This window comes from Megalobrama amblycephala, linkage group LG21 (genome assembly GCF_018812025.1).
Source record: "Megalobrama amblycephala isolate DHTTF-2021 linkage group LG21, ASM1881202v1, whole genome shotgun sequence".
In the NCBI taxonomy this organism is placed as follows: domain Eukaryota; kingdom Metazoa; phylum Chordata; class Actinopteri; order Cypriniformes; family Xenocyprididae; genus Megalobrama; species Megalobrama amblycephala.
The window spans coordinates 23,276,945-23,298,166 of NC_063064.1; the positions used below are offsets into that span (position 1 = coordinate 23,276,945).

Here is a 21,222-nt window from a genome sequence, read left to right on the forward strand (position 1 = left end):
TTCCACTCTGTGTGGCGTGACAGCGCCACGGCTTGTCGGACAAAGCAACAGTAACTAAGGGGGGCGAGTCTTTACGAAAGGTCAATTAGTTTACAACAATGATGGCTGTTGAAGAACTGAGATGTGTAGATTCCGCCATCGCGTCCGTTATAGAAGATATCGACAGCGCATTAATTTTAAAAAAGGAACAGAGGACCGCGATCAAGGCATTTGTCGATGGGAAAGATGTTTTTGCCGTCCTTCCTACGGGATTCGGCAAAAGTTTGATTTATCAGCTGGCCCCGATGGTCGCTAAGAAGAGTTCTGTTGACAACTATGCGTCGCTCAACATACGTCACTTACTCTGTAGCTCTGATTGGTTGTAGGTCTATCCAATTGAGGGCTTTCCTGGATCGGTTGAAATACGCCCCCATAATCAAAGCCCAATGGAGCAGTATCAGACTCATATTCTGACTAGAATTGAGTATGACCACGTCAGGCTAGACAAAATCATCAGTATTAAAACAATAAAAGACCTGAAATATTTCAGTTGGTGTGCAATGAATCTAAAATATATGAAAGTTTAATTTTTATCATTACATTATGGAAAATAATGAACTTTTATCACAATATGCTAATTTTTTGAGAAGGACCTGTATATATATATATATATATATATATATATATATATATATATATATATATATATATATATATATAATACACATGCATAAATGTATAAATGCATAAATGTTTTGATCTGAGCAAGAACATTTTTATGACTTATTCCATGATCTGAACAATTTTGAGGACTTTTTTTTTATCAACTTTTTTTTTTGTTATCAGTATGAAGCCATCTTTTCAATTTTGTGCTATAACAGCAGTGTGGCTATAACAACTACATTAGCAAATGTTTAAAATTAATAATAATAATAATAATAATAATAATAACAACAATAATAATAATAAATAACACATTTATGCATTATAATTCTGTGCATCCTAAACTCATCACTAAATATTGTTGCAAATGCACACAGTTGATGTAGCTCTGATAAAGCTTTATGAACTCATAACACTGCAAACAAAGATCATATTCAGGCACAGCAAATATAAAGGATGCAGTAAATACATTACATTTAACGATAATTTCTCTTTTTTAAACAATAATACGACAGAAGACTCGCCTGTTGGCAGTGACGTCATCCCGCCGGCGTTTGTCGTCATGCTGTTTACGTTCAGCGACATGAATAAAGTTTGTTCCTGTGCTGCTGTGAAACATGATCGTGAGTGTGATGTTGTATGTGCTCTATCCGCTCTCGAGACTCATCGGCAGACTCTCAGGTAAGGAGTTCTCGGTGTTTCGTCGCATTGGTGTTTGCTGATGTTGCAGCTCGAGCACGTGCGGCGCATGAAGCACAGCAGCTGCAGAGAGACATGCTGAAGTTAGGACTGAATCCTCTGATCAATGTGTCTGAGTGTTGTAGAGACAGAGTGACGGTCAGCACATGCTGACATATGAGAGCTGCTGGCCTTCATTATGTGCACGCTCTCAATCAATCATCTATTAATGCTGACACACCAGCACACCAGCCAATGAAATAATTTCTAATATAACCCATCTGCTGCAGTTATAGTGTTAGATTTTTGATATAGGGATAGACCGGGGCTGTTGTCACACTTTCTATTCAAGTAAATTTCTTTAAGGGTTGGTTTATTTTTGAACGTTTCTTAGGGTCCTATGAAATTCGTTTTATTGATTTTTAAATTGCGTTTTATTTTTTTCTGTATTCCGCTTTTTCGTTTTCATTTTTTACTATTTAATGTTATACAGTACATCAAGCATAATAATTGAAATCATGAAACGTACAATTTAACAATTAAAAACATTTTTTAGAGCGCTGTGAAAGTCGCTATGAAATAAAAATGGGCAATTTTTGTTTTTATGGAATATTGCAGTATTTATTATAAATGATTTCTGCCTCGTAATCTTTAATCAAAATAACTTGCAGCGACATCTCTTCTCTGATGACATATTTACTGCCGTGAGGGCGGGGCAACCTGTCACTCATATGAGATCCACCAATAGCAAACCACAACCATCCAAAGTCCCTTCTTTCCATTTTTTTTCTTGTTTCTCACTTTCACTCGGACACACGAGATAAGGCTAGCGCAACTTCTGTTGCAATATGCTAACTTTAACCGTCGGGCTCACATATCCGCCATGTTTGTAGTTTAACACTATTCGTGTTTGTAGTTCTGAACCGGTTCCTCCTCCAAAGCGCGATAGAGTGCATTAGTGCCGGACATTTTTTCAGTGGCGTTATGGAAGTATTTTGTCTGTTATTTTTCCCATGGGGATTTTATAAACCATGAACGTTATAAAACCATGAACCAAACCAATTTTGAAAGCCGTTGATTATATCTATAGAAACGCTAGCCTATATTTTGACTTGATTACATCATTTGCGGTGCTTCATGGGAGTGGGCGGACCTAAAGAGCTCTTTTGGTGCGATTTGCTCGCTGTCACTCTGATTGGTGGAATTTTCTGCACATCACCATGGGTAATGTGGTTTTTCACCACAAATTCAGCTGTTAAACACGATTATTTAAAAAAAAAAAAAGAAATAATGCAAACGGATGGCTTCAATAAAACCATATACCATCGATTAACAGCCTCAGAGCTCACAACAACGCCAGAGGTTGTTATCGCCTGCCTGAGGAAGTTATCGTTACAATTCAGTTAGAATTCAATATTAGTGTGAAAGGATCTGCACTTTAAATTTTCACTGGAAATTGACTATTTGGTGTAGCTTTGGGATACTAATTTCAGCATACTATGCTTTGGGACTCACTATTTCTGATTTGAAATTAAATTTAGGATGGATATTATGTGAATTGGGATGCAGCAACAGTTTCTAAATGAATCAAATGGGTTGAATGAATCATTCAATGACTCACTCATAAAGAAAGTCACTCTGTCGCCACCTACTGGTGTAAATATGTAACATGCAGAAAGAGTCACTGTAAAATCTTCACCACTAACACAAACACTGACAAGCTGAATATAACTAAAAAAAAGTCATGAGTTTTGAAAGTTATGACTATTTGAAAGTCAAAGTGTTTGAAACCAACCTACAAACCACTGCTAGAAAAAAATAAGCCTTTTTGTAAGTGAACTTTTCAAGATCATGACAACTTCCCCATGTGACAACTAGCCCCAATCTACCCTGGCTCTGAAAGATAACCATATTCAAATACTATCCTTCTCCAAGGAGCTCTAAATTGCACTATAGTACTGCAAAAAAACAGAACCTTATGTAAATTTAAGAATGAAAGGAGAGTTTTGTGTCTCTTGACAGTGAGTGACCTAGTCATTGAAGTGACACTATATATTTGGAAATATATTTTCCTATCACTTTAATATTTTCTCTCGACAGAATTGCGGCGCAAGGCACCATCTGTGTACGTTAATGGCAAAGAGGTTTGGGATGGTGGCGGCACTCTTTCTGGACAGCAGCAGACGGGACTGTCAGAGCAGTGGCACAGCGAAGGAAACACAGACGCCGGTCCCGAACCAGACCACACGGAGACAGAGAGTCCTCAGGGAACGGTGGAGGTCAGTGAACTGGAAAATAGACTGACAGAGGGACGGGGTCCCACGGGTCCTTAACTCTTAAAAAGTCTTAAATTCAGTTTTATCAACTTTAAGGACATAAAATGCCTTTAATATCTTAACCCTTGTGGGTCAGTTAAAAAAGGTTACACAGACAAAAATGTCAATGTCCAAAAGCTGTCATAAAAATGTGATTCTTGTGAGCACAGATTTAAAGTTGAAAGTAAAGCAAAAAGTGAAATAAGAAAAAAGTTAAAGAGGTTTAAGTTTCTGAAAATGATTTATGAACAAATTTGAGGTTGATATCTCAAAAAATGAGCTTTCAGTAAGATTTTGTTTAGGCGCATTACTACATTTTCCCCATTAGATGCCAGCAAAACTCCACTTGTGCACACAGTGGTTGGATTTGTGATTTGCAGTTACAGTAGAGTTTTTCACTGTCAAATATTACACGCACACACACCTACACACTTTTTTTACTACACGCATACAAACCACATTTTAACATACATACCAACAACAATTGCGGGGATTCAATGATTTGTCCTTAAGGTGCTGAGAGGAATTATTTTGTGTTATTAGTGTAAAATAGATTTATTATTAAAGGAAATGGGGGTGAAATATTACAATTCCAATAAAAATACACACCTGTGCCAAAATTTACATAGTTGACATTAACACAGGCAAAATTATAAAAAAAAAAAACTAAAAAAAAACTGAAAAGGACAAAAATGTCCATAAGGACGCACAAGGGTTAAATGGTGTAAGAACTCAGCAAACATTGGTCTGACGGTAACGTTGTGTCCCTGGCTAAAAATAGTCGCGGTAGGACAGCATAAATCGGTAAAAATGTGTAACAAAGAAAGTTTTCTAAAAATGCATTGATATGTTTGTACATGTCCACAATTCTCTGGGGTTGCATGTATAATTGTTACTTTGACTTTTAGCTACGTGTAGTTCAATATATATAATACTTAATTTATTAATGAGTTAATACGATAACGTTTAAGACGTCCGTTCAAATTTCATTTTGGAACTATTTTTCAAGCCATGTCGGAGGGACGTCTTTTCAAGCGGTCCATTAAATTTTCCAAATGTTTACTGGGAAGTCTTAATTATCATTTCAATAGAGTCTTAACATTTGGGGACAGAAAAACAGGAATCGTGATATGGCTTAATATTAATTGATTATTAGACTTCAAAAGGCTGATTTAATCATGAGTACTGTACTGTAACGTGGGAACTGTTTCTTGTTCTACAAGCTCGTGGTTTCAAAGCAGTTCACAATCAATAAATGCTGCACATTTATGCCAAACAATCACTTATTGATCTACTGTTGAATGAATTATGAAAAACATATTTTGTTGGAATGTACTGCTTTGAATGTCACTAGGCAACATTTTTACACAGAAAGTTCTTTAATGGATGTTTTCACCAGGAACAATCTTAAGTATATATATATATATATAATTTTTTTTTTTTTTTTTTTTTTTTTTTTTTTTTTTTTTTTTATCAAATATTGAAATGGAAAAATGTTATATAATGTTTGTTATATTTATGTGAATTAATTATTAACTGTTGTTTTTTACTATTACTGTGCTAATTATGTGTATTTATTTATTTTTAATGTTGTTCTTGCCATGATAATAGCCATAGATGCTGATATGGAACAAAAAAGAAACAAACAAACATTGATTTAATTATGACATTGTGACACCTTTATAGTGTTTATATATTGCATGCAAAATTATCGCCTTTCTGAGTAATTAGTTTGTTTAATTAGTGTAGTGCAGTGTTGTATACAGGGTTTACCAGGGTAACCGCTATATTTCTGCTGTTCCATCAGTGCCACCTGCTGTAAATCATCACCTTTTATAGTTTAATAATCAATTACATTGAGCCATATTGTGATTCCTTTCTATCCCCAAATTTAAGACCTCTTAAAATGCAGTGTTGTTGTTAACCAGTGGATCATAAAGAAGCAAATGTGCATTCTGAAAATCTAAACATATATATGCATATCAGTGCTTCCCACAGGTTTGAAATATACTTGCGGTGGTAGCCGGGCGAAAAATCCTCCTATTACCCACGGCACAAAAATGGTCTACTACATGTGACAAACAAATAATGTGTGATTTTTAACAGTATTTTTATTTATTGAAATTGTTTAATTACATAGCATACCATTACATTTAATTACATACTAATATTATGCATTGTAAATTATGCAAAATTGCAGCATTTAAATGGTTTTCCTTTTCCTATGTTCTCCTTGCTGTCATATAGTGTCTCTCTCAGTGAATGGGACACAGATTTTACTAGTAAAATTTATAAAATGAATAATATATGTGTCAAATAATGTTCTTAGTCTTTTCTTCCTGTGGGAGAGACTACAATAATTTACTATGAATTAAATGGAAATCAAATTAAATACAATTTGTTGTGTAACCAAAATACCAATAATTCCCAAAAGAAAAAGAAAAAAACTTTTAATTACTTTAACTTTTGACTACTTGACTTTTAATTATAAACAACCCCGAAATACACTGGGACTTTTATTTTGAAATGTCTGCACTATTGCAGGCTGATCCTTCAGATACTTACAACAATCGTCTAAAACATTTTATATAAAGGCCATGAAGTAGACATTGTAATAATTCATCAACTTGTGTTTATTAGCAATCGCTTGGCATAAATCTGCGCTTTTCATTGATTGAGAATCACTTTGAAGCAGTCTGAAGCGCTGTTGTGTGAGCTTGTAGAACGCGCAACAGCGCCCCCTTGTGACTTTGCAAAATGCAGCGCCAGTGGGAATGTCAGCGGGAGTAAACAGTTCTGACGCACACATAACAAGCAGGTACGAAACGACTAGTTAATCGATCGCGGATGGTTTCATTATCTTGCGCGGATATAAAAGTATAAGAGGATAAAAATAATAAAAGCAAGAATGTGTCTCCAAATATACTTGGGCGGTCGTTATTATACGTGGGCGGGCGGCCCGCCCAAGTAAAGTCTATGTGTGGGAAGCACTATATATATAATATATCATACATAATCATGTGTTCAAATATAATCATCAGAATATTAATATAATCATTTATAATTTATCCCTTAAAAAATTGATTTAAAGGCTGTAATGTGAGGTTTATCATTTTATAAAACTCTGTATTTGAACTGTAAAGTTGTACAGTCATTATTATGCTCTATCCCCGTCCATATGCAGGTCTTAAAAAGCCTCAAATTTGATTTTCAGATGCCCTGGATGGAAGCTTCAGCATCATCTGTGAACGATGGAAATGCAGATGAGGCTTTGGTGCTGAAGGAAGAAAACCTCTCAACATCAGTGCTCAGATGTCTAGAAGAAACAAATGATCATGACTCTGTGATAAATGAGTCCGCGTTTGCCAAAACTGAGTTTCAGAGTCACCACTGACGCCCAGTATACCAAAGATGAAAGCAGCTGCGCTCAGTATCTGACAGCGGACAATTGGAGGGATTGATGCATGTGCAGTATATGATGACCATAAGATGGATTCATCCACATCTGACATCTACCTGGGTTTTGATCCTGATGCTGGAAAAGAGGCTCTTCTACAGGCCGGCAGCCCAGTGTTTGATTTGGCGGCTTTGCTCGCAGACTCTCAGCAGGTTGAGACAGCAGCGGAGACCATCGGCTGGCATTTTCCCTCCGGCGTCGGACTGTCACAGATGTCTTATTGCCCTTACGTGCAGTTTCCTGACTTCAGCTACTATCCTGCCTTTCAAGACAATGAGAGAATTGAAGGTGGGATTCTCAGATTTACCCTGCAAAAATATACACACTTCCAGACAAAGGTTTAGACGCACTGACTGAATGATTTTCAAAGGCTGTCCTAGTGTGTGTTCTATTTATCAAAGGAATCCTGAAAAATAAAATTTATCACGGTTTCCACAAAAATATGAAGCAGAAAAACTGTTTTCAACATTGATGATAATAATATGCAATATGGAAATAATAATCATGAACGAGTAGATGTGTCCAAACGTGTGACTGGTAGTGTAAGTTACACATAGATATCATCAGTTGTATGATTGTGTACACTACTCAATCTTCCATTTAAAGTACTGTACATTGTAATCGCACATAATGTCCTTTTTCCTCTTTCAAAGTGATGTGGCGAGTGTGGGAGGACCTTAGTGAAACCCATGCGGGCACCTGTGAGGTACACAGCTGCTGCGTTTGACTTCAGCATCATGTCCTACAACATCCTGGCTCAGGATCTGCTAGAAGCGAATCCAGGTCTGTACTCGCACTGCCCAGAGGACGTGTTAGTGTGGGACGGCCGGCTCTGGACCATCCTGAAGGAGCTGCAGATCTGGCAACCTGACGTAAGATGACACGCAACCCGAAACATAGAAACATGACGGCCATTGATTCTAATAGAGTGCATTAGTGCTGTCCACTTCTTCATTAGTGCACTGTTGGTTCCAGAAATATTTTTTCCATTCATTTTTCCTATAGGGATTTTAAAAAAAGTCCTTGTTAAAGCGTTATAAGCCATGGACCAACTGACTACAAGGATAATCACAACATTACAAACTTTGATTCAAAGCAGAAATGTATTTGAAAATCAGACAAAAAGACAAAGACTGTGAGGGAGAAAACTACAATCCCATTAAGCATTGCAAATGAAAGTCAAATAAAAATGAAGAAATATAAAACTATTATTTAAAGTTGTTAATTATGTATTTAGAAATTTATATATACAGTGCATAAATGAATACACCCCCTCTGAACAAATACAAAAGATGTATTTTCTTTATGATCACTAATACAATTCATGGAAAAATGGCAAAACTAAAATGTATTAAACATATATTTCACAGTTTTTATTATGTATATGTCATTAATAGCCATAAAGTAAGTAAATTAGCCAATTTTGTTTAAATTAAGGATTGCAGAAATGAGTACACCCTAGATTTAGTTCAACAAATGTGTAATATTCTAGCACTTGGTATGCCCTCCATAATTTTGACTATACGGCTCTGACCCTTCTTGGCATGGAGTGTACAAGTTCATGACAAATTGTCACATCTGTCCTGTTTAACTCCTGGATGATGAGCTCCTAAAATGTCCTGATCTTTAATGGGGAGTGTTGCTCAACTCGTCTCTACAGAATTCCCCACAGGCGCTCAAGAGTGTTAAGATTGAGTGCAATACATGTCCACAGAAGGTTTTTCACCTCATTGTCATGTTGAAAAAATGCCCAACAATGCAGGGAATGAGGAAAGGGTAACATCTTCTGTTTCAAGTTTGAGTGTTAAATTACACAGTGGTGTGTGAATTCATGACAGCATTGATAAAGCACAACTCCCTCACACCTTCAGCACTCATACATCCCTATATAAGAGCTTTACTACCACTGGACTTTACTGTGGGAACCAGGCACTTCTCACTGTACTCCTCCTCTAGCAACACCAGAACATTTCTGATGCTGTTAGATCCAAAATGATTGATTTGGTCTCATGAGACCATAGTATTGATATATTTTTGTAAATATGGGCTTTGGAAATGGCTGACTTTATTGTGTTTTGGCTACAGAAGGTAGTTCCAGTGAGAACAACAACCATGCATGTCATTTCTGCAGACTGCATCTTACTCTGTGAGATAAACACTTATTCTTTTCATAGCTTTTGCTGGGACACTCGCTTGGTATTTATCCTGCTCTTTGTTTAGCAAAAAAATCCCTCATCCCTAAATGAAAGCTTAAAAAGAAGGTCTGATTATTGTCACAAGTCCATTGTTTTTGAATTTCTGTGTTACTTTTGCAATATTTTCACACTTAAAACAATGATTTGGTAATCCTCTTGTCCTCTTTTGTGCTAAGAAATAAGTCTCCTGATGATTCTCTCCCAAGTGCTTCCATTGTTGTCAGCATTAAGTCTGAGAATGATTCAGGGGGCTATATAACACTTTTAATCATCAAGAAATTACTTCTCTTTAAATGTTTTGGTTCAACATACTTACCTGTTGATCAAACATTGCCTTAAACTTACACCAGAATTTTTTTATTTCGTTTTATTTAGTAACTTTTAGGAGGGTGCACTCATTTTTGCTACACAACATTTTATCACCTTGATAAGAAAATCTTATTTTCCTGAATAATTTTGACATGCTTCTTTGGTAGTTGATTAAGCAGACTTGCTGGAACATTATATCTCTATAGATATAACTCATTTATGCTGTGCACTGTGTATATATATATATATATATATATGTATAGCATTATTTGAAAAATAAGTTGAAATAATGTGAACAGATGGCTTCATCAAAAGCATATAGCATCGATTAACAACCACGGAGCTCACAGCAGATCTGTCTTTTTTATGAGTTTAATGAGTTATTGTTAAAAATCAATTTACCTATGGAGAAAATGAATGGAGCTTTTACTTCCAGGACCCGACTGTTGCACTAATATCATAATCTCCTCTTCTGTACAGATTCTTTGTCTTCAAGAAGTTCAAGAAGATCACTTTCTTGAGCAGATGTTTCCTGTCCTGACTGACATGGGTGAGGTGCCGAACATAAACCGCTGCCAGAATTATTCTGAGAACATGAAATGAACCTGCTGCTGATAACATAACAGTGAGGATAATCTTCCCCTATGGAGGAACAAGCTGGCTAAAAAAAAAAAAAAATTAATGCACAATGAAATAAATTACCCAGTGTGTAGATAAAAAGTAAAGTCAAATATATTCGTATGGTTGTATATGCGCACCTGCAAATGCATTTTGAAAACTTCATTCATGTGCTGAAATCAGTCAGGCAGGTGGCGAGTTGTGAGTTTGCAGGTGTTGATTCCTGTTAATCACCCATTGAATCAAGTTTTTTTTTTTTTTTTTTTCCATCAAGGTTACACCTGCATCTACAAACGACGCACAGGAACCAAAACAGACGGCTGTGCGGTGTGTTATCACAGCGAGCGCTTTATCCAGCTTTCCGTCAGCTTGCTGGAGTTTCGCCGACCGGACTGCGAGCTGCTGGATCGTGACAATGTGGGCATCGTGCTGCTCCTCCAGCCAAAGGCAGGGCAGAATGAAACGTTCAGCCCCATATGTGTGGCCAACACACACCTGCTGTTCAACCCCAGAAGAGGCGACATAAAGCTCGCCCAGCTGGCCATCATGTTCGCTGAGATTGACCTCATGATCAAGAAATGCAGCAGTGAAGGAAGACGCTGTGAGGTTATTTTATGTGGGGACTTCAACTCTTTACCCAACAGCCCTTTGTGGAACTTCATCACCACCGGACAGCTCTACTACCACGGGTTACCAACCTGGATGGTGAGTGACCCGTTTAATATGTGGACTTTCACTACAGGACCAAGATTTAATACTGGAGATTAAGATTGTTTTCATACAACAATGGGTCAATTCAACGCTGGATTTGCACAAATGCTAGTGGATGAGTTGAATCAACTCCACAGCAACTACATAAATTTATCCACTAACCATTCAGAAACGTCCAGTTTCATTCTAAAAGTTGTAACTTCTTCCTGAGTCTCTCCATCAGTGTCGACTCCGGTTTGAACAATGTAAGGCTGAACACCGTTACTGACAATCCTCATTTTGGCTGCGTGAGATTCTCCAGCTTTGTTGTTGTTGAGCTGTTAAAGCTCCGCCCTCTTCTGGAAAGGGGGCGGGAGCAGCAGCTCATTAGCATTTAAAGGGACACACACAAAAATGGCGTGTTTTTTTGCTCACACCCAAAGAGGGGCAAATTTGACAAGCTATAATAAATGATCTGTGGGGGATTTTGAGCTGAAACTTCACAGACACATTCTGGAGACACCAGAGACTTATATTACATCTTGTGAGAGGGGCATTATGGGTCCCCTTTAAATAGGGATGTAACGATGCATCCGGAATCGGCTGAAAATCAATTAAAATATGTAACGTTTCAAGTCGGTTTAGATGCATTTGGGGGTGTGGATTTATATGAGATTTATAAGGAGAGCTGACTAGGTTCAGAAAAGTTTAGATTAGGGGTGTCAAACATATGGCCTGCGGGCCGAATACGGCCCACAAAGGTGTCCAATCCGGCCTGGAGGATGATTTGAAATATAATAATAAAAAAAAAAATAGAGATCCACTAGTCCACTGGTCATAAATCCAAACATTTTTTTGTTTTATTTTGGTCGATCTTTATTCCGGGCTTGCAAAGAAACTGTTTTGTAATGGGAGGAATAATATAAATATTAAATTGGGGTTGATATGAATGTATCTCTGAAGGGAATTGTCTTCAGAAAAGTTTTGATGGCTTTTCCTCTTATCTCCATATAAAGTAGGCCTAGTATTAGCCTATTTATCGATGCAGCGCTGCTTTGTGTATAGCGGTAACCATGGAAACGCGATATCGCTGCTTTTCAATAAGCGCCACCTACTGTCAGAGAGTGAATTTGCAATTTTTCTGTATAGGTGCATATTTTTTTAGATGGTCCTCACTGCAGAACATAAGATCCAGGGGTGGGTCCAACTCCTCCCACTTTACATATCCCTAAACCTACCCGACTCCGCCCCCTGGATCTCGAGTTTTCTGCAGTGAGGGGCTACTTTTTTTTTTTTTTTCACAAATAAACAACAAATAAATTTGCTTCAACCAGTATCAGAATCTGCCAAATTGCTTCTAAAAAAAATTGGAATTGGCCATGAAAAATCAAAATAGGTGCATCACTAATAAAAAAAATATTAAATAAAGCATTATTTTAAAAACCTAATAATTTTTTTGTTGTAAAAACAAATGCAGTTTTAAGGAGCAGTGTACTAGTTTTCTTGCGAATTAATTTGTTGTTTATATGGCCAATATTAATGCAACTATCAGTGCACTAATTTTTTTTTTATTAATTCAGCCCGCACTGAATTTTTTTTCCAATCCGGCCCTCAACCTAAAATGAGTTTGACACCCCTGGTTTAGATGGTATTTTTTTTTTCATCTTACTTCCATACAATGCATTTTAAAGTAGTTTTTATAAGCGCTCAGCGCTGCTTTGTTTACAGCAGTAAACATGGTTTCAAAGCAGCTTTACAGAAAGTCATACTCTTATGTCTGTAGTGCCTTAGCGCTTTACCAGAGCAAGTTATAAAGATGGGCGATATGCTATATAAGTGTAGTAATATTTCTGTTGTGTCCTTCTTGTATGCGCGATACATACAGTGATTTTGATCACTGCAGCAGTTAACTCTGTAGAAAACACTGTGAATGGATTGTTTGCCTTTGCAGGTTTCAGGACAGATGGATTTGTCATATAAAGTCCATCACCCGAGGCTTTTCGCCCCCTTGTGGCCCAGCAGCCTCGACATCACTGACAGCTGTCAGTACAAGTCTGAATCGCAGACCACAGCTTCAGGTCAGTGCCAGATCACATGGTTTGTGTACAATCTTTCTGCTGTTGCTTGAAATTGAAAATACATTAATTATTATTACCTTAATACCTAATTTAGGCAATTTAGTCTTTTAAATTGTTTGTAAATGTAAATTATGCCATATTATCAGCAATATTGGATTCAAACTTTTTGTCAACTTGTTTTCTTTCAGTTAGCGCAGCTTTTTTATTTCTTTTTGGAACTGGTTGATCTGAACTTATGCATCTCAGTTTTTTGTTTTTTTTTGAGGTGAATAAGCTTGTGTAAATGTTTTTCACTCAAATACTGAGCTCAGATCAGTGAGGCCTACAATCAGTCAGTTCCAAAAGAAATACAAAACCTTCGTTAATAAAAAAGAAAACGTGTTGATAAAAAATAATTAATCCAATATGAGAGATTTATAAGGAATTTTTGACCCAGGAAGCATAAAAAGTGAAAAAAATGTTGGGAAGTTGTTATACACACTGTGAGAAAATTCAGTACGTTTTAGTCTAATGCAAAAACATTCATTAGCATTTTCAGAAAAATAAAAGCCTCTTTGAGTCAAAACATGAAGTGCAACATGAAAATATTAAGATATGCTATCAAACATAGCGTTGTTTTTTGTTCAGTGTATAATGTATATAATTGTTAAGGTACCAAAATCATCAAATGGATCAACATGCATGTTTAATTTTGTGCATAAAGGTATTTTTCCAGTGGATAACCGGCAGTACAGCCACGACTTTATGCTTCGGCTGCGTTACTGTGAGGCGGCGTGTGTGCGTCCTGCAGATCTGGAGCTCATACCAGGAGTCACAGACAAAACACCAGGTAATCCATTCACTCTCCCCGCTGTGCACGAGTTAATGCTAAGCCTAGTTTTGACTTAAATGAGCACTAAGGTACAATTTACGCACTATTAAACATTTGAGTGTTGCACCACCAAACTCATTTGAAACTTAATTCTACATATAAACAGAACGTTGAAATAAAAGAGCAGTTGATTTAAGAACAAATGGTGCAACAATACTAATTAACTAGTAGTTACTAAGCCTGAGTGCATTTTACATTCCAGTTTAAGATCTCACAAATGGCTGGTGCAACCCAGACCTTTACACTGACGAGCGTAACTGTGGACGACTTCTGCATGTGTCTGAAGTGTTTGCACAGTATTTCTTGAAATGCACTCTTTTTTTTTTTTACAGACCCAGAAGACGTGGAAATGTTCAGTTCAAGGTGAGTCAGCTGGTGTTCAGGTTTAACATACACAGAAGAGTCTTGCCCATTGAAGAAATGCACAATGTATAAAAACAATTCAATAGTTAGATGATCTTAAAGTCTATGCTGATTGTATCAGAGATGGCAGAGAGAATTATTCATTCCAGTGTCTGTTTCACTTTAAAACACAAACTCTGTGTCATATTCTGTCATTGTATGGCCAGATGATATGAAAACTTTGTTTCTCGGTTGGATAAAGCAAACCATCGTCTTGCTATGAAAGTTTTGATGGATGAGGATTGCAATCAAAGTAAGGACGATTGCGGTGACGTACAGGAGTCGTACATTAAGCACGCGTAACTCTGTTATATTGATGTATATATATATATATATATATATATTTTTTTTTTAAATGGGTGCTTTGGTGTACATAAATGTATGAATTATATGGAATCATATCATTTGGTTATTTGCTGTCCTTTTTTGGAAAGACATCTAAATTTACCTTGAAAAAAGCTGAAAAGTACAGTTTTTGAAAATCACACTTCAATCTGATGGTTTACTTTGCTGGAATATAGGCAATAATGGCAAAATGGACATGTTAAACAGGATAAATAGTGTATGTTTAATTTCACGATAAGTGTGCGATTAATCGTGATAAAAAAATGAATCTATTGACAGCCCTAATAGATATATTATTTATCTAGATTAAATAATATATTATACAAATGTCAGTCCTTACAGAATGCGTGCTCAGCACTGCCGTTTCAATACTTTTGAAAGCGGCTCCCTGATGCATGCAAATTTCTCCCAATATGAAAGCTATCTTAGGCTGGACTGTGTAGTTGTAACCATCTCTCAGCTCTGTATCATGATTGAAGAAAAATTGGTCTCTATTTGCACTTTAAATATTGAGAGAGTGCTTTGATTATGGTTGCACTTATTGATTGCACTTAATAAAACTAAGAGAAAACTGTTATTCATTTTTATTCATACCGTTTTTATTTCTATAATCAATTTGTGGAAAGGAGTTCAGTTAGGAGGTCAAAAGTTGTAGAAGCTCATAAATCATGTGCAGTAAGGCCTGAAGAGACTGAAATCATACAGAAGAGAAGTCAGTCAGTTGAGTTTGTGGCAAAACCTTTAACAGTGTTTGAGTATTGTTGTCTTTTACTGCATATGATAATTCATACTCAGAAAGCAGAACTGAAATGACATTCATTACAAGATGATTAATTAAAACATTTCAAAATGCATCTGCGGCCTATACTAGTCATGGATTTCATCATTGAGGATTTATTTAAAATACTGTGTAAAAATCTTGTCTCGTCTCTTTCTCGTGAACTCAATCTTGTGTCTCGTCTCGTGAGCTAACTGTCTCGTCACACTCCATCTGGGAGTGTCGTGGCAGATTCGATGTCTCTTTGTCCCTTCAGTTCTGGTTTCGAAGAAAAACTCGCAGAGTCGAAGTTCCAGGTCTCAGAAGTATTTAACTTTATTGTCAAGCCACAAAGTGAGATGCCAGCTCCGCATCTGAGGCTCCCTTAGCTGGGGCACAGTTTTATACATTTTTCTTATCTCTTAAAAACACACCAAATTCATATCATTGGCTGGTAATATTCGCTCTTACATTTTCCCATATTCTCACTTACACGTGCTCCCCTCACACCTTCTTTCCATGTACTCCCCGACCTTTCTGCCATATAATTGCAGGTGTAAGAGAATTTTCTTAGTAAGGGTGACCAGCTTCCAGCTACTGTACATCTTTTGACTTCATTTCTCATGGCCTTCTGCCAATTGATGGTCAACTCTTTTCCCATTGGCCAAATGAAACATTGTATCAAAACAGTCAACACTCCCCAGAGGCAAGAAGCCTTCACGTGACAAACTTAATAATGGTCTTGTTCATTTCACAGCCACCTGTTGTCTGGTGGAAAATTACCAACAAAATATGCTCAAGTAAACTTGTTTGACCCTTACAGTTACAAAGGCCAAGAGGCCTCAAAACACTTCTAGCTTTTATAGTAAGCAAACAAATTCTACAGTTGTTTTCTATAGGATTAATAAAATACTCCATCAGGAGCTGGTTGGTTTTGTGCCTCAGAACTTCTTCTTGTCTATGGAGAAAATGTGTTGTTTTTTTTGTTTTTTTTAACCTTGTTTTTGCAGGTTCGGTCACACCTTACGCCACACGCTGAGCCTGACGTCCGCTTACAGTCAGGTGCGTCCCGACACTCAGACCGCTGCGGTCACCACACTGAACTCAGACGGAGCAGCGATGGTCGACTACATCTTCTACTCCACCCGGAGGAGCGGCTCTGCTGGAGGTAGATCAACTATTATCTGTCATCACATGAGCCCAGCATGAAAATGAGCTCATTTTAAATGCATCAAATATCTGCAACCCCACTTAAAATGCAGATTTTTGGTCTGTCCCAAATCAAACAACGTCATAATTCTGACAATATCTGTTGAATTGGCGTTTAATTGTCCTGTTTAATTTTTTAACAATTTGTGTTAAAGGCACAATATGTAAGTTTTCACCACTAGAGGTTGCTTATTCATAACAAAGGTGTAGCTTAATGACACCTTGATTTTGCGGAATCATGGGAGGTGTTGTCTTCACATCTACAGCCGGTGGAAAATAATCAGACGGGACGCGGGCAGAAACCATATTCATGGATGAGCTAATGTATTAACGTTACTGTGGTATAAAGCAGGATGTTGGAGCTGAACAAGAGCACTGGAGCAATTGCTAATGAGAGACGAGCGCGACACACATCTTGAGAGCAGCGGGACTTTTATTATGCCACAGTCGCCACTTCCGCTTCTTCCGGTCAAGTGTATGTGGGGTAAAGCAGCTCTGTTTATCACATTAGATACATTTGAGTGTTGAAAGTTGTTATAATGCTGCTCTGCGTTCACTCAGCGGCTGCTGTGAGACACTTGTTGCACACTGCAGTAAGATAGATCGATATTAGTCATGGTAAAACATGATACTCGCGGTAAATCAAGAAAACGAGATTTAAACAATAAGACTTACAGTGTTGAGCTATATAACATGATTAGTTTTCTATCGATGAATGTATCCAAACAGTTGCTCACCTGTCTAATAAAACATTATATAAATATATATTAATATATATTTACCAGAAACAGAGGGTAACGAGTGTTGTGTAATGAGTGGTTTTTGGATATTTTAATCCAAAAATCTTACATATTGTGCCTTTAACACCATAAAGCCTACTGTCTCATATTCTAAGGCTGATGAATGATGATCTGAATGATGAACATGATCTGATAAACCAGTTGCACACAATCTACTACAGTCCTTCTGTCATCTTAGACTCAGAGATCCAGAGAGACTAGAGATCCCTGCGGGGAAATTAAGGTGTTACAGCAGCAACTGACAGCAACAACAGTCTGATTGATAGTTTAGACTGTATAGCAAGTAAACGTCTTATAGTTTAATTGTACAAACATCCTCCTTCAGCTCGTGTCTTTCTGCTGTGAAATCTGCACTGATTTTATCAAGTAAACGTAAGAATAACTTTGAAATATTGAATTGAAATATTGCTGAAAACATCAAACTGAAGCTGCTTTGGTTTACTTGAAATCATGAGAATCAAATATGATGATCATCTTTTGCTGAAGGTTTATTTGTTCATCTCTCAATCATCATTGTATTGCATTGCATTATATGTTTTTAAACTACAGAGATTTGATCAGAAAACTAAGCATTTCAATATCATTTCAATATATTATAGTGACAACTGATATTTATATGCATTTTATGTAAGTATCTGTTAGACTGTTATAAAGATATCATTTATTTACAAGCATCAGGATTTCTATTAATATCAGAATCTGCACCAAATTGTATATTTTTGCTCAGTTTGGGCCTCTGAATAAAATGTAAGCTGTTTTTTCCCTCCATATTCTTACTATATTGTACTATATGAGCCACAAAACAAAAAATCACATATGCAAACTTTTTTAAAATATTTTATCTAAAGGTTCAATAACCTGTTTATATATATATATTAGTGGTGGGCCGTTAACGTGCTTAACGCGAGACTCTTATCGGGCGATAAAAAAAATATCGCCGTTAATCTATTCTTAACTTATGATATTTAACAAAGTCCCAGCTTTAAAACTGTGTAGTTTAAGAAATTCAAACAATAAAACCCGTTTTCTTTAATGTGTCGTGACCATGGTCGTGACAGACTGCTGTAATGCCTCAACTCAAGAGGCTCGTAAACCGATCATCTCTTACTACGAGTCCATTTATAACATCAAATAAACATGAATGAACATGAGAATCAATGTTGTTTCAAACGCGGAAAGATATCAATATACAACATTTTTCAAGTTTAACTCCACCGAGGTTAATCTTCTAACTCCTGACTGCTTTGTCGGACAAAATGACGGATTACGTTTAGTCATTTGCTGCGTCCCAATTCGCCCACTTATACTACGCCCTAAAAGTATTTACTCTTTCTGTGAACAAAAAGTAGGCTACTTACTTTTGAGTGTGTAGCAAAAGAGTAGACAAGCTTTGGGACATACTATCATGTCATACAATTGCGTCTTTGCTCTCTGTCACATCCTGTCACCGTAAACTGCCCTGTCAATCATCTTACATCCTCCACATTTCATTTAGTTAATTTCCTACCGTATCAGAGAGAAATGCAGTAGCACGTTGATCTGCAGTCGCGAGTCTTTCATGTGGAGAACTCTCCTCATATTAATGCATAATGATGCATTTAAAAGTTAATGGCCAATCAGATCTTTATAAAAGTCCACATTGGTATTTGCAGATGAAAAATAACACATATAACATTAAATAAATATTTTCTATCAGTTTGAACTGATTATTAGTCACTCAAACAGCCTCTCAGCCTCTATCGTGCATATTCGCCATGTTTTGTAGTTTTTTAACACTTTTTACTCATGTTTGTAGTTCTGAACTGAATCCTCATCCAAAGAGCAATGGGTTGTGGGCAATATTAGCCTCTATAGTGTGCACGGATCCACACTTCGAAAATCTACCGGAAATAGTAGACCATCCGGGGACTTTTGGCATACTCTTTTCAACATACTATGCTTTGGCACACACTTATTTTAATCTCACATACTATTTAGGATGGATAGTACGGACATTGGGACGCAGGGACAATTTGGGTATCTCACATATTCTGAATGTCTTCGGCAGAATTCAAATGAGCCATTTTAATCTAGATTAATCTAGATTAATTCCAAAATTAATCTAGATTAATCTAGATTAAAAAAATTAATCTATGCCCACCTCTAATATATATATATATATATATATATATATATATATATATATATATATATATATATATATATATATATATATATATATATATATATTATTTTTATATACTATTATTTGATTGTATTGTTGATTGTAATGGATGTTTTAGAGCTTCAGGCTTTGTTTGTTGAATGTGCTGGAATCTCATGGACACATTGGCCCGTCACATGACCGATGATGTCACCGCATGTGTTTTGTCTGCACAGAGAGCGCTGGCGGTTTGCAGCTGCTGGGCCGTTTGTCTCTGCTGTCAGAGGCTGATCTCTGGTGTCTGAAGGGTCTTCCCAACGAAACCTTTCCCTCCGATCACCTCAGTCTGCTGGTCAAGCTCCAGCTCAGATGAGTGTCTGACTGTAATATTTCTCTAATGTAAGGATTGTTTTTCTTTATCATTTTAATTGCCTTATAATTGGATTGCAAATGGAAAAAAAAAAAAAAAATTTGGTCAGATGAATATTGTTTTCTATTCAGTAACAGAACGTGTGAAATTCCCCAGCATGACATTTGATGCAAGGACTACGGTTGACATGTTCCCAATAATTTAATCAAAATGCACTTGCTTTTTGTATTTCTTTTGTTTTGGTTTTGAATTTATATTTTGAATAGACCTAAATAAATAACTGCATGTGCTGCTGTTGTTTTTGCTTTTAGTCTAAGTACTGTCCCAGTTTGAAGACACATTTGATTTATTAATTATGCAGATGACAGGCAGCTGTATCTTCACTTGCACCAGAATCCCACAAATTTATTTCCAGCCTTCTGGAGTTGACAAAGAGCACACATAAAACAGCAGATTATCACCTTTGTGATGAACAAAACTCATTGGTGTATTTTTCACAGGCATCAAACATTTGCTTCTCAACAGGTAAGGCTGGTCAAGACACAAACTGTCATTAGTTTTTAGGCAGGGCAATAGAAGTGTTTGGGAAACCTGTCTGAAAATCATAATTTTTCAATTCCAGTGGGTACAGAAATTACACATTTCAGATTTAAAGCTGAACTATGTGATATATATATATATATATATATTTTATTTTTTTTTATTTTTTATTTTTTTTTAAGGGGACCTATAATGACCCTTTCACAAGATGTAATATAAGTCTCTGGTGTCTCCAGAATGTGTCTGTGTAGTTTCAGCTCAAAATACCCCACAGATCATTTATTATAGCTTGTCAAATTTGCCCCTATTTGGGTGTGAGAAAAAAACACGCCGTTTTTGTGTGTGTCCCTTTAAATGCAAATGAGCTGCTGCTCCCGCCCCCTTTCCAGAAGAGGGCGGAGCTTTAACAGCTCAACAACCCTCGTTTGTGAAGCAGTCCGGCGTAAAATGACGGCATGTCAACAACACTCTACTACAACAACTCTTCCTCTTCTCTAAAGCAGCCCAACATGGCCCCGCCCCCTTTGTTGTGTGTTCTCGGGGGCGGGGTTTATGTAAATTTTGGGGTTAGTGATGTCACCAGCTGTTTGTTGTAGTCCTTAAATCAATTTCTGTAAAAGAAAATATCTCCCTTTGCATTAAACTTTGAGTGTCGTAATTTTGCAGATGTTATTTATGATCAAACAGCAACATTACACACTAACTAAAGTTAAAAAGTGAAATCATAATCAACCACCACTTTAAATTTACAAATATAAAAATGAGTAGTACATCATAAAACCATTTTCCGAATTGTGTAAATC

At 36.6% G+C, this 21,222-nt stretch overlaps 1 pseudogene; it reads left to right on the plus strand.

The window, feature by feature from the left end:
* The first annotated feature begins 1,165 nt into the window (after nt 1-1,165).
* On the plus strand, nt 1,166-20,169 carry LOC125256826 (annotated as a pseudogene).
* Nucleotides 20,170-21,222: the final 1,053 nt, after the last annotated feature.